The following is a 14,882-nucleotide window of genomic DNA, read 5'->3' on the forward strand; positions in this document are numbered from 1 at the left end:
CTGATCCTGATTTAACTTTAGCACATGGTATTTGTCCATCAAATTGTAAAATTTGTCTAGATTTTCCAGTTTTGTTGGATATAGGCTTTTGTAGTAGGATCTGATTTTTTTTAAATTTCATCAGATTCTGTCATTATGTCTTTCTTTTCATTTCTGATATCTGACACAAAGTCATAAGAAGTAATGGGCTACAGGAATTTGGAGTACTCATGGGGAGATTGAAATGTAAAGGAGGCTGCTGGGCATCACACCTAAAAACTCACTGATCATTTCAGAACAACTGATGGATAATAAAAATGTGAGAAGAGAACAAGGAAGTAAGCAGAAATAAGTGGTTGATAATATAAAACATATAATTGGACATGTTTCAGTTGAACTTTGAAACATCTACTTGAGTATTTCAAAATAATTCCAATAAAATGAAAAAAATCTAAACTGATAAAGAGAAATAGAGTTAAGTCCAAGGTATCATCAACAATGAAAATAGTCATTGTTTTCTTAACAGGCACAGATTCTCCTCTCCTCCCTCTTCTCTTCCCAGTCCCATTTTTGTAAGTGCCTCCCCAATTGGTCCCTCCCCTTCTCCTCAGAAAAGAGGAGTCCCCTGGGGTCCCACTCCACTCTGGGGAATCTAGTCCCAGCAAGACTAGGCATACCCTTTTCCACTGAGGCACAACCAAGCAGTCCAGGTAGGGAGAAGGGGTTCCAGTGACAAGGACCAATACCAAAACACCCCTCCATTTCACTTGTTAAGGGCCCTATATGAAGACCAACTTGTAAATTTGCTAAAAATGCACGGGGGTGCTCTAGGTTCAGCTCCTGCATGCTTTCTGGTGGTGGTAGGGCACAGATTTTATGTAGTAACAAAGATTTAACCAATGAATAGAACACAGTTGCCCTATGAGAATTAGACTCAGGGAAATTTGTTTATATTTAACACATCTACAAAATATGAAACCCCAATTCCCACATGAAGAATTAAATTTCTCCAATGATAGATAAGAATGAAATAGTCATTACATATAAACATAAATTTCAGGAGAAATTGTTAGAATGCGGCCATACTCAGCAAGTTACACAGTCTTACATACCTTTGGAAATTTCGTAAAAACAGTCACACAATGCCATTAAAATGATTTTTAAATGTATTATATTGTTTTGGTATAAACATAGTTGTTTAATAGTTTTCTTCTATAAAAGCTATTTTTCTTGAATTAATGTTCTTTTCGTTATTTGAAATCAATATCAAATTTAAGTATGCTAATTTATATATAAGGGTTATATAGTGTGATACCTAATATATTGAATGTTAGTATTTATATCATAGCAACTGTCACTTCATTAGCATATATCATGTTTTCAAAACATTGCCAGGCACGCTCATCTAGCATCCTGCAAGCAACCCTGAGTTGTGACCAGTGTGCCACTTCTTTCCATTTCTGTCATTTTTCACTGTCTTGAAACAGCCAAAGTCCAGGAAGAGATTGACCATGTGATTGGCAGACACAGGAGCCCTTGCATGCAGGACAGGCATCACATGCCCTACACTGATGCTGTATTGCATGAGATACAGTGATACATTGACCTCCTTCCCACCAGCCTTCCCCATGCACTGACCTGTGACATGAAATTCAGAGATTATTTCATTCCCAAGGTAAGCTTCCTTCTTCTACACTGTGCCTTAATGGTCTTGATCTCAAATGAGTGAGTGACATTAGATCATTGGTCCAAGATATTGGATCTTGCAATTTCAGATTATCAATGTTAAAGAGAAAGAATATATATATATATATATATACATATATATATATATGTATATATATATATATAGGTATACACACACACACACACACACACACATATATATATATATATATATATATATATATATATATATATATATACCTTCAAGGAGTTTAGGTGATTAAGCCAACCAAAGTACAGATAGCATATTCAAAATCAGACTGTCCTAGAATTCTTAAGAATTTACTCAGTGGTTGATTGCAGTTTTCTGTCCCCATAATAACAAACACTTTAAGTACGGAACCTGGATAAACTTTATGCTATTTCCAGTAAGAGCTGGAGTGTAAATTTTTAGATCAAGTCTTAGTTTTTGGCTCTGTAGGACTTCCAAATTTATCTTGGCTATTCACATTTCAAATAAAATTTAAAGTTCAGATTATAGGTCTCTGTGAAGATTCTTCTATGATTTTATCAGAATGCCAAGAAGAATATAGGTACATTTAGCATAATTCATATATTGACCTATTAAATATTCCAGTTCATATAATTATGTCCTCTGTTTCAGGGTTGGCTTGCATGTCATTGTCCTTTAATAGTTTGCTACCAGTTAAAGATTTGGCAGAAAAAATGGACAAATGAGATACTACACGGTTCTCATGTTGTAAGGTGGGCGGGAGCATGTTAACTATGCTGTTAGTGGATATGCCTACATCTTGTCTTAAGGTGATATTTAGATCTCCCCATTACAGGAGTTCTGCTCTTTTGTACTTAATAAAACCTATGGTATAGCTCATTGGCATCTTATGAATATCCCATTTATGTGAGTCATCTGATCAGTTTTGCAGTTTCAATGTTTATACTCAAGTAAACTGATGTCTCTGATTGAAGTTCCTAGAAAATCACGAAGTTTCTAAGTCTGTCATCTCTTTAGTTTTTTCCCCAGTTGTCTTGACTATGAAAAGACCTCACCTATGTTTTAAAATTAAGGCAAATAAACTGTGTGTCAGGGAAAACTCTGAATAATTTGGTTTTGTCCATGTTATTCCACAAGACATTTTTACTTTCATCAAATACTACTTATGCAACACTGCTATGAGTAGATACTTCCAATTTTCACATAAAACCTTACATTTGAAACCACATTTCAAGCATGCATGATTCAGTAATAACACTGGCATAGGAAAGAAGTGGATGGTGATGCATAACAGTGTTCTGTTGATAACAAAACATACCATTACTTATTTGGAGGACACTGTATCAAGATTACTGCCACTGGACTACTGCCAACCCATTCCTGTGTATTACATGATTTGTCTGTCTAGATATACTCTTGTATATGTACCCTTGTTTGGGTATGATTTGCTCATAAGCTTTTACTATGCCATGATCATTGTTTTGTAACCTTTTTATATCTTGACTTGTCTATTCTTTTTGTTTCCAGGGCACCACTGTCATAGCATCATTGACTTCTGTGTTGTATGATGATAAAGAATTCCCCAACCCAGAGAAGTTTGATCTTAGTCACTTTCTGGATGAGAATGGCAAGTTTAAGAAAAGTGACTACTTTTTCCCTTTCTCAACAGGTATTCAAAATTATTTCCTGGGCTTTTTGAATCTTACAATATTTCCACCTATTCTTTTGCAATGCTCCTTGAGCCTGACCTGCAGGACTTATGTTGTAGATGTTTCTGCTGGAGCTGGACACCCAATACTCAATTATTCCTTGAACTTTTATCAGTTATGGTTTTATATAAGGGTCTTTCTTTGTTGCAAAGGCAAACTTCTTTGATGAATGTGAGAAAGACACTTATCTGCAAATATAGATAAGTAGAAGCAGGACCTCACTATCTCAGAGAAGTTGAATACATTTCCAGTACCTCTTGGAGGGACTTTAAAAACAATTGGACAGAGACACACTTGGGAAGCCAGAAGAGACTACTCTCTGGCCACATTCCAGACTCTAGAGGAAAATGTCTAACACTATCTATGCCCCCCCAGTGCACAGGGTCCTGAGAGAAGGTGGGGGAGGCCCTTCTGGTTGCTGCCCTCACTGAGAGCTGAAACCCAGCTCCGAGGAGCGACTTCATGCCAGAGACAAGAGGAAAGACCAACTTTTCTGCTCCAAGTGACCAGCCTGGTGGACTCAGGACACAAAAATTCCTCTGGGACCGGACACTTCTGGTTTCTAACTGGGGCCTGAACCTTGCTGATCCCGGCCCACAGCTCCCTGCTCCCAAACCCTGTGGGAGAGAGAGAGAGAGCTCATCGCCCAGACAGATGGGCACTCCTGAGATTGCAGGGCAGGAGAGACCACCAGTACTGCCCACCCTTGCCCACATCCCTGGCCCAAAAGGAAACTGTATAGGGCCTCTGGGAACAGGAAGAAGGGGGGCACTCAAGCTGCAGGAACTCTGTGGTCCAGGCTGTGGTCCAGAATGCTCCCGTGTCTGAATGGACCCAGTCAAACAGCTCCCTGCACCCAAATCACATGGGAGGGAGCTAGACCTTCAGAGGGGCAGACACACCTGGGAAGCCATAAGAGACTACTTTCTGCCCACATTCCCAACTTTAGAGGAAAACACATAGCATCATCTGTGCCCTCTGTGCACAGGGACACAAGAGAAGGTGGGACAGGCCCTTCTGGATGATGCCCTCACTGAGAGCTGAAACCCAGCTACTAGGAGCGGCTTCAGGTCTGAGACTATAGGTACGACTAACATTTCTGCTCCAAGTGACCTGCAAAGTGGCCTCAGGACACATGCCCACAGGAACACTTGAAGACCAGGAGACAGGAATGACTACATGCCGGAAAGCAGAACACCCTGTTTGTATAACTGGCTGAAAGAAAACAGGAAAACAGGTCTACAGCACTCCTGACAAACAGGCCTATAGGATGGTCTAATCACTGTCAGAAATAGCAGAACAAGGTAACACCAGAGACAACATGATGGCAAAAGACAAGCTCAGGAACCCAAGCAACAGAAAGCAAGACTATATGGCATCATGGGAGACCAATTCTCCCACCAAAGCAAACACTGAATATCCAAACACACCAGAAAAGCAAGATCTGGATTGAAAATCACATTTGGTCATGATGATGGAGGACTTCAAGAAAGACATGAAGAATTCCCTTAGAGAAATGCAGGAAAACACAAATAAACAAGCAGAAACCTATAGAGAGGAAACACAAAAATCCATGAAAGAATTATGGGAAAACACAATCAAACAGGTGAAGGAATTAAAAATGTATATAGAAGCAATAAAGGAAGCACAAAGGGAGACGACCCTGGAAATAGAACACCAAAGGAAGAGACAAGGAGCGGCAGATACAAACATCACCACCAGAATGCAAGAGATAGAAGAGGGTATCTCAGGAGCAGAAGATTTTATAGAAATCATCAACACAAAAGCCGAAGATATGTAAAAGAGAAAAAGCTACTGGCCCAAAACATAAAGGAAATCTAGGACACAATGAGAAGATCAAACCTAAGGATAATAGGTATAGAAGAGATTGAAGATTCCCAAATCAAAGGACCTGGAAATATCTTCAACAAAATCATAGAAGAAAACTTCCCTAACCTAAAGAAAGAGATGTCCATGAACATACAGGAAGCCTACAAAACTCCAAATAGATTGGACCAGAAAATAAACTCCTCCTGTCACATAATAGCTAAAACGCCAAATGCACAAAACAAAGAAAAAATATTAAAAGCAGTAAGGGAAAAAGGTCAAGTAACATATAGAGGCAGACCTATCAGAATTACACCAGACTTCTCACCAGAGACTATGAAAGTCATAAGATCCTGGACAGATGTCATACAGACATAAGAGAACAAAATGCCAGCCAAGGTTACTGTATGTAGCAAAACTCTCAATTAACATAGATGGAGAAACCAAGATATTCCATGACAAAACCAAATGTACACAATATCTTTCTACAAATCTAGCCCTACAAAGGATAATAAATGGTTAACCCCAACACAAGAAGGTAAGCCACACCCTAGAAAATAGCAAGAAATTAATCATTTTGCAACAAAACAAAGAAAAGCACACAAACATAATCTCACATTCAAACATGAATATAACAGGAAGCAACAATCACTATTTCTTAATATGTCTCAACATCAATCGAGTCAATTCCCCAATAAGAAGACACAGATTAACAAACTGAATATGAAATGAGGACCCAACATTTTGCTGCCTACAGGAAACACACCTCAGAGAAAAAGACAGACACTACCTCAGAGTAAAAGGCTGGAAAACAACCTTCCACGCAAATGGCCTGAAGAAGCAAGCTGGAGTAGCCATCTTAATATCGAATAAAATTGATTTTTAACCAAAAGTCATCAAAAAAGATAAGGAAGGACACTTCATATTCATCAAAGGTAAAATCCACCAAGATGAACTCTCAATCCTAAATATCTATTTTGCAAGTACAACGTCACCTACATACATAAAAGAAACCTTACTAAGCTGAAACACACATTGCACCTCACACAATAATAGTAGGAGATTTCAACATCCCACTCTCATCAATGGACAGGAAAGGAAAACAGAAATTAAAAGAGACATAGACAGACTAAGAGAAGTCATGAACCAAATGGACTTAACAGATATTTATAGAGTATTCTATCCTAAAACAAAAGAATATACCTTCTTCTCACCACCTCATGGTACATTCTCCAAAACTGACCATGTAATTGGTCAAAAACAAGCCTCAACAGATACAGAAAGATAGAAATAATACCATGCGTCCTATCAGACCAGCACGGGCTAAAGCTGGTCTTCAATAGCAATAAGGGAAGAACACGCACATATACATGGAAGTTGAACAATGCTCTACTCAATGATGACCTGGTCAAGGAAGAAATAAAAAAAAAGAAATTAAAGACTTCTTAGAACTTAATGAAAATGAAGGTACAACATACCCAAACTTATGGGACGCAGTGTAAGCTGTGCTAAGAGGATAACTCATAGCTCTGAGTGCCTGCAGAAAGAAACAGGAGAGAGCATATATCTGCATTTTGACAGCACACCTAAAAGCTCTAGAACAAAAAGAAGCAAATACACCCAGGAGGAGCAGAAGGCAGGAAATAATCAAACTCAGAGCTGAAATCAACCAAGTAGAAACAAAAAGGACCATAGAAAGAATCAACAGAACCAAAAGTTGGTCCTTTGAGAAAATCAACAAGATAGATAAACACTTAGTCAGACTAAAGAGAGGACACAGAGTGTGAACACATTAACAAAATCAGAAATGAAAAGGGAGATATAGCTACAGAATCAGAGGAAATTCAAAAAGTCATCAGATCCTACTACAAAAGCCTATATTCAACAAAACCTGAAAATCTGCAGGAAATGGACAATTTCCTAGTCAGATACCAGGTACTGAAGTTAAATCAGGAACAGATAAACCATTTAAACAACCCCATAACTCCTAACGAAATAGAAGCAGTCATTAAAGGTCTCCCAACCAAAAAGAGCCTAGGTCCAGACACGTTCACTGCAGAATTCTATCAGACCTTCATAGAAGACCTCGTACCAATACTATCCAAACTATTCCACAAAATTGAAACAGATGGAGTGCTACCGAACCCCTTCTATGAAGCCACAATTACTCTTATACCTAAACCACACAAAGACCCAACAAAGGAAGAGAACTTCAGACCAATTTCCCTTATGAATATTGACGCAAAAATACTCAATAAAAATCTGGCCAACTGAATCCAAGAGCACATCAAAACAATCATCCACCATGATCAAGTAAGCTTCATCCCAGGCATGCAGGGATGGTTTAATGTATGGAACACCATCAAAGTAATCCACTATATAAAGAAACTGAAAGAACAAAACCACATGATCATTTCATTAGATGCTGAGAAAGCATTTGACAAAATTCAACACCCCTTCATGATAAAAGTCCTGGAAAGAATAGGAATTCAAGGCCCATACCTAAACATAGTAAAAGCCATATACAGCAAACAAGTCGGTAACATTAAACTAAATGGAGAGAAACTTGAAGCATTTCCACTAAAATCAGGGACTAGACAAGGGTGCTCACTCTCTCTACTTATTCAATATAGTTCTCGATGTCCTAGCCAGAGCAATCAGACAATAAAAGAAGATCAAGGGAATACAGATTGGAAAGGAAGAGGTCAAAACATCACTATTTACATATGATATGGTAGAATACTTACGTGATCCTAAAAGTTTCACCAGAGAACTACTTAACCTGATAAAAACCTTCAGCAAAGTGCCTGGGAATAAAATTAACTCAAATAAATTAGTAGCCTTTCTCTACACAAAAGAGAAACAAGCCGAGAAAGAAATTAGGGAAATGACATGCTTCATAACAGTCCCAAATAATTTAAAATACCTTGGTGTGACTTTAGCCAAGCAAGTGAAAGATCTGTATGAGAAGAATGTCAGGACTCTGAAGAAAGAAGGTGAAGAAGATCTCAGAAGGTGGAAATTCTCCCATACTCATGGATTGGCAGGATTAATATAGTAAACATGGCCATTTTACCAAAAGTGATCTACAGATTCAATGCAATCCCCATCAAAATTTCAACCCAGTCTTCATAGTGTTAGACAAAACAAATTGCACTTTCATATGGAATAACAAAAAACCCAGTATAGAGAAAACTATTCTCAACAGTAAAAGGACTTCTGTGTAAATCACTATCCCTTATCTCAAGCAGTATTACAGAGCAATAGTGATAAAAACTGCATAGTATTGGTATAGAGACAGACAGATAGACCAGTGGAATAGAATTGCAGATCCAGAAATCAACCCACACACCTATGATCAGTTGATTTTTGACAATGGAGCCAAAATTGTCCAATGGAAAAAAGAGCATTTTCAGCAAATGGTGCTTATTCAACTGGAGGTCAGCATGTAAAAGAATGCAGATCATTCCATGCTCATCACTCTGTACAAAGCTTAAGTCCAAGTGGATCAAGGACCTCCACATCAAACCAGATCCACTCAAACTAATAGAAGAAAAAGTGGGGAAGAATCTTGAACACATGGGGCACTGGACAAAACTTTTGGAATGGCTTATGCTCTAAGATCAAGAATCAACGAATGGGATCTCATAAAACTTCAAAGCTTCTGTAAGTCAAAGGACATTGTTGTTATGACAAAACTGCAACCAACAAATTGGGAAAAGATCTTTACTAATTCTACACCTGATAGAGGGCTTATATCCAAAGTATACAAAGAACTCATGAAGTTAGACTGCAGGGAGACAAATAATCCTGTTAAAAATGGGGTTCAGAGCTAAACAAAGAATTCACAGCTGAGGAACGCCGAAAAGCTTAGAAACACCTAAAGAAATGTTCAACATCTTTAGTCATAAGGGAAATGCAAATCAAAACAACCTGAGATTCCACCTCACACCAGTCAGAATGGCTAAAATAAAAAACTCAGGTGACAGCAGATGTTGGTGAGTATGTGGAGAAAGAGGAACACTCCTCCATTGTTGCTGGGATTGCAGGCTGGTACAACTATTCTGGAAATCAGTCTGGAGCTTCCTCCGATCACTTGATATTGAACTACCTGAGGACCCATCTATACTCCTCTTGGGCATATACCCAAAAGATGCCCCAGTGCATAACAAAGACATATGCATCACTATGTTAACAGCAGCCTCATTTATACTAGCCAGAAGCTGGTAAGAGCCCACATGTCCTTCAACAGAGGAATGGATACAGAAAATGTGTTACATCTACACAATGGAATATACTACTTAGCTATCAAAAATAATGACTTTATGAATTTCATAGGCAAAATGATGGAACTGGAAAGTATCATCCTGAGTGAGGTAACCCAATCACAGAAAAACACACATGGTATGCACTCATTGATAGGTGGATATTAGCCCAAATGCTCAAATTACCCTAAATGCACAGAACACATGAAACTCAAGAAGGATCAGCAAAATGTGGATGCTTCACTCCTTATTTAAAAGGGGAACAAGAATATCCTTGGGAGGGGATATGGAGGTAAAGTTTTGAACAGAGACTGAAGGAACACCCATTTAGAGCCTGCCCCACATGTGGCCCATACATATACAGCCACCAAACTCGATTCAATGGATGAATGAAAGAAGTGCAAGCTTACAGGGACCAGATGTAGATCTGTCTTGATAGACAGCCAAAATATGGCAAATACATATGTGAATGCCAGCAGCAAAGCACTGAACTGAGAACTCAACCCTTGTTGAAGGATTCAGAGAAAGGACTGAAACAGTTTGAGGGGCCTCGAGACCCCATATGAACAACAATGCCAACCAACCAGAGCTTCCAGGGACTAAGCCACTACCCAAAGACTACACATGGGCTGACCCTGAACTCCAACTGCCTATGTAGCCATGAATAGCCTAGTAAGGGCACCAGTGGAAAGGGAAGCCCTTGGTCCTGCCTTGTCTGAACCCACAGTGAATGGGATTTTTGGGAGGAGGGTTGCAATATGGGGAGGATGGGATTGGAACACCCATATAGAAGGGAAGGGAAGGGTTTAGGGGTATGTTTACCTGGAAACAAGGAAAGGGAATAACATTTGTAATGTAAATATGAAATACCCAATTTAATAACAATGGAGAAGAAAATTTTTAAAAAGACCAATTATTCAGTGCTGGGGGGCCAGCTGCAGCATTAGTCTTCTTTATTGTTGGTTCTTCTTGAGGCAGCAGAGGGGGAAGAGCGTTGGCAGAGGGTAAGACTTTCTCTTAAGAGATATGGGTTTAAAACTCTTCTTAGGAGATATTTAGGGTTGCTGTATAATAATATGTTTTCTTAGCTAAGTCTAAGTTACTATGTTACTGTAGCTGATTTACTTATTTATATCTAAGTCACTATGCTCTGCTATTGTAACTGACAAGCCTTTTGTTTTCCTCTGAGGCCAGAAACTTCAGTCTCTGGCATTTAGCACCTCATTCTAGGACATCAGGAGATAAAGTAGAGGATAAATTTTCAGAGCCTTTTCCCTTTTGTCCCTATGCTTCTTGCTTTTCATGCTAGGCGTAAGTTTGGAGCAATAAAGTTCTATTGAACCAAGAGAAGTGACTAGCACTTGCAGAAGGAAAAACTTTTACATAGGCAAATATGCATAAATGTATATACTTTCATATATGTAGTATTTATACATTTAGACTCAAAATAGTAGGACTCAGCCTACATGCATTCTCACAGTTACATTCTTACACATACACATGCATACATTCTCACAATTACATACTTACTCAGACATCCATACTTGCATATGCATATGGAGCAAAAGACCAAGCCCCAGTACAGAAAGAACTCATTCATTCTGTATGAAAGATGAGCTTTAATCTTTATTGCATAGGGAAAGAAATAGCTTCTACCCTTTTAATGCTAAATTACTTAAACCCAAGTTTGTAAGAGAAAAGACATATTCCTTTTAATAAGACTAAGCCTGCATTGCTATTGAGAAATGACCTGTTTTGTTCCATGGTAAGGAAAAACCTGCCTGCTCCTTCTGCTCTCCCCAGCTTCTTCATTTGCCTTTTTCCATTTGCATTCTGCACATTTCTCTCATATGTTACCTGTAGTCTCTAAGTTATTCCACTCTGCATTTCTTCTCAGCCCAGATCTTTTTAGCTCAGTTCTCCTAGCTCAATTCAGTTCAGTTCTACTTCACTCAGTCCTGACTCAGTCCCCTCCAGCTCAGTCCTTGACTCTTGAGCTCAGTCTTCAGCATTTAAATATCTTACAGAAAACATGATCACATGTTATAAAGTTCATTACAAGTTAATATGAAAATTCAAATCATAAATTGAAATAGAAGTTAAAACAGAGAATATTTACATGCATATCTATCAGCAGTAATTATGTTGCCAACCATCCATCACCTGTCACAGCTCCACGGTTCACTGAAGATTCAAAATCATAACTAAGTTATTAGTGAAGCTTTGTATAGATAAACCCAGTCAATATTTTATCCGCTGTCCTAGCACTTATAATAAATCATTAGTTCCCTTTTTTATGATTGTTGGTTAATTGTTTTACAACCTCTTAGAATGTGTTCTGAGTAGGAGAAAGTCTGGTTACTAGGAACAATTAACTGTTGCCACTTGGGAGACTGGCAGAGTTCTTACTGCAGTTTTGACTATCAGAAAAAGACTTAATAGCAGTCCCACTATAAAAGAGCTTAACAATCACTGATATAATTTAGGAATTCTTATAGGATTATCATTAAGACTTAAGAAGTGATCTATTTGTCTATATGGCAGCACTACGAGACAGTACATTTTCATTGATCACAGAGATCTGCTCCAAAGGGGTGTGCTATTACTTAATGATTGTTGTATATGTTTAATAATAACAACAGGAAAAGCATTTTAATAGTAGACATCTTTCCTAAAATGAGTCTCTTACAGCCTTGCTTCATAAGGGCAAACCAGTCACAGATTATATAATAATCCAAGGCTGGCCAGCCCAGGATGATCACCTGCTAGTTATTAGCTTGTCCGTTATGGCTCCTGACAAGACAGCCACTGTTTACCAATAAGATATGTGTTGTCACTATTGAACCCATAGAGATATTTTGACATGCTTGGTATTATTGTAGATCATCAATATCATAGATAGGTAGGAATATTGGTTGCCTCCTTTCCTTATGAAATTGTGTCTCCTAGAAGTGACAGGAAAATTCGACCCATTATATCTCAGTAATACTGCTGCCTAACAATATCTGAGCATGTACAGCACCAATAGGTATGCTAGCATGAAAAAGGGAAATCTCTTGGGGCTCCATTCCTAAACAAAGTACCACAGACAGCTAAAGAATGCCAAGAGTGGGGAAAAACTTTGTCCCCATTGATGAGCCTCCTAATTGTTTTTAAATTACTAACTTGTTAGCTTTTAAATCATATACAAACAAGTAACATTAATGGAGTCAGCATGGTATGTTTTTATATCTATGTATATATGTTACGTATACGTTTAATTATATATATGTATATGTATATACATATTTTAACATTTACATGTAACAATAACACAGTAAAAGATCATGGACTTGAGAGGGAGTAAGCAGGGCATGGAGAAGTTTACAGAAAGTAAAGGGAAGGAGTCAATGATGTAATTATATTTGGATTTCAAAAAAAAATCTGGGTAACACAGACTAACTTGTATGCATCCCTTGAAACTTACATGTATTTTCTTCTGGGTTAGTAGATTAGATTTTATCTGATCATTATTCTCAATACCCATGCACTTTCTCTGAGGCAAGACATATCTTCAGACCCACATTAGTGGGCCTTTAGAATGTTGACCTATTTTTTCCAAACTCATCAACTATATCATAGTGTGGTTGGATTGTGTGTCTAGATATAAAACTATTTTCCTAGACAGTAGGACACCTTGCACTTGTGAGGAAGGCTGCCAGTATCATGATAGCCCACACCTTGGTACCAGTATTCTGTACAAGTTATTTTTCTTGTTCTTGTGTACAAATGCCAGTTAAGCAGTATAAGGACTTATTTTGGCTTAAGATTTGAGGGAGGATAGTCTAAAGTGGAAGAAGAGACATGACACAGAAGCCCCAGTTTGTTCAAAGAAATGATGGTTTCCTAGCCCTTGCTACTTGGTAGGAGGCTTGGGGAACTGGAAATATGTGGCACTGGGGTGGCTGGAAACATACACTTCACATTGTGGCTGAACATGAAACAGATGGCCTGGTGGAAGCTAGAGAGACTATAAACATTCAAGATACATCTTCAGTGACTGAGTTTCAATCCTAGGTTTCTACCTACTAAAGTTTCCACATTATAAAACAGCATTGACAATTATGGACTATATATTTAATCGAATATATGAGTCAATGGATGACATATTGTATTCAGTACACATTACACATTCTTTTCTAAGCAACTGTCTCTGGTGACAACTACCTGTCCAGTTATAGCTGTGAACTGTCCATCTGTAGTGACTCAGTTTGTAATGATATCAGGTATTCTAGTCTCCAGAGAAGTTTAAGTTTTATAATTTAGGATTATTCTCAAGATGGCTGCTGGCAATAGTACTCTGAGTATTTGCTAAGAGATATGTGAAGGTTTCCTGTAAAGTTCCTTGGTTAGGAAGGTTTTGGTTATCTGCTTATTTAAACCATTTTTTATTTGGGTGGAGCCTTCTGTCTATGTTGCCCCACTTTCTCTTCTCCCCTTTTTCCCTTTGATGATAGTCTTTTAAATTATCCTGGTATTTGTTTCCAAAACAGTGGTAAGCTGATTCTTGAATACTTCATATTCTCTGGAGCACACCAGCTCTCCTTTTGTCCTCCATTAAATTCCAGGGTTTACCAGGGCTACTCACTTCCAGGAGCAGTTAAATAAGTGTTGCTTTGTTGTCATTGTGTTGATGGGACGTACAGTGTTCAGAGTAGCTATTTCACCCACTCAAGCTTTTTATACAGTTACTTTAATACTGTGTTTCCTTGTATTAGACATGGAGAAAAATATGTCTATCATTTTTATATTTGTCCATCCAAATGACCATCCATCCATCCATCCATCCATCCATCCATCCATCCATCCATATCAAAGAGAGACATAGATTGTCTATTATTATAGTTGTGAGCACAGTTCTTATCCCAGTCAAGTACAAGGAGTTAATTACATTCTGTATTTTTTTATTTGCAGGAAAACGAATTTGTGTGGGAGAGGGTCTGGCTCAAACAGAATTATTTTTATTCCTGACCACCATTTTACAGAATTTTAACCTGAAATCTCCAGTTGATCTGAAAGAACTTGATACCAACCCAGTTGCCAATGGATTTGTTTCTGTGCCACCCAAGTTCCAGATATGCTTCATTCCCATATAATGGATTTCTCCCTAAAGCCCTTTCCTTGAGGGTATAGGTAATCTCTTCTGTCATACATATCTCTCTACACTAACACCTGAGTTCTGGGAATCTATCATTTATCTATCTATCTATCTATCTATCTATCTATCTATCTATCTATCATCTATCTATCTATCATCTATCTATTTATCATTTATCTATAGCAAAAACTGACACATTGTCCTTTTTTGGTCATAAGGAAAGTGGTAATAAATTAAAAGAATGTCTCAAGATAGTTTTGTTCCTTCATTATAGTACAAAGAAAGAA

General features: G+C 38.0%; 1 pseudogene; it reads left to right on the plus strand.

Moving 5' to 3' along the window:
• Positions 1 to 14,653, plus strand: part of Cyp2c66l (cytochrome P450, family 2, subfamily c, polypeptide 66 like) — a 50,517-nt pseudogene extending 35,864 nt beyond the window's left edge.
• Positions 14,654 to 14,882: the final 229 nt, after the last annotated feature.

The sequence above is a fragment of the Rattus norvegicus genome, chromosome 1 (genome assembly GCF_021556685.1).
Source record: "Rattus norvegicus strain SHRSP/BbbUtx chromosome 1, alternate assembly SHRSP_T2T, whole genome shotgun sequence".
Taxonomy (NCBI): domain Eukaryota; kingdom Metazoa; phylum Chordata; class Mammalia; order Rodentia; family Muridae; genus Rattus; species Rattus norvegicus.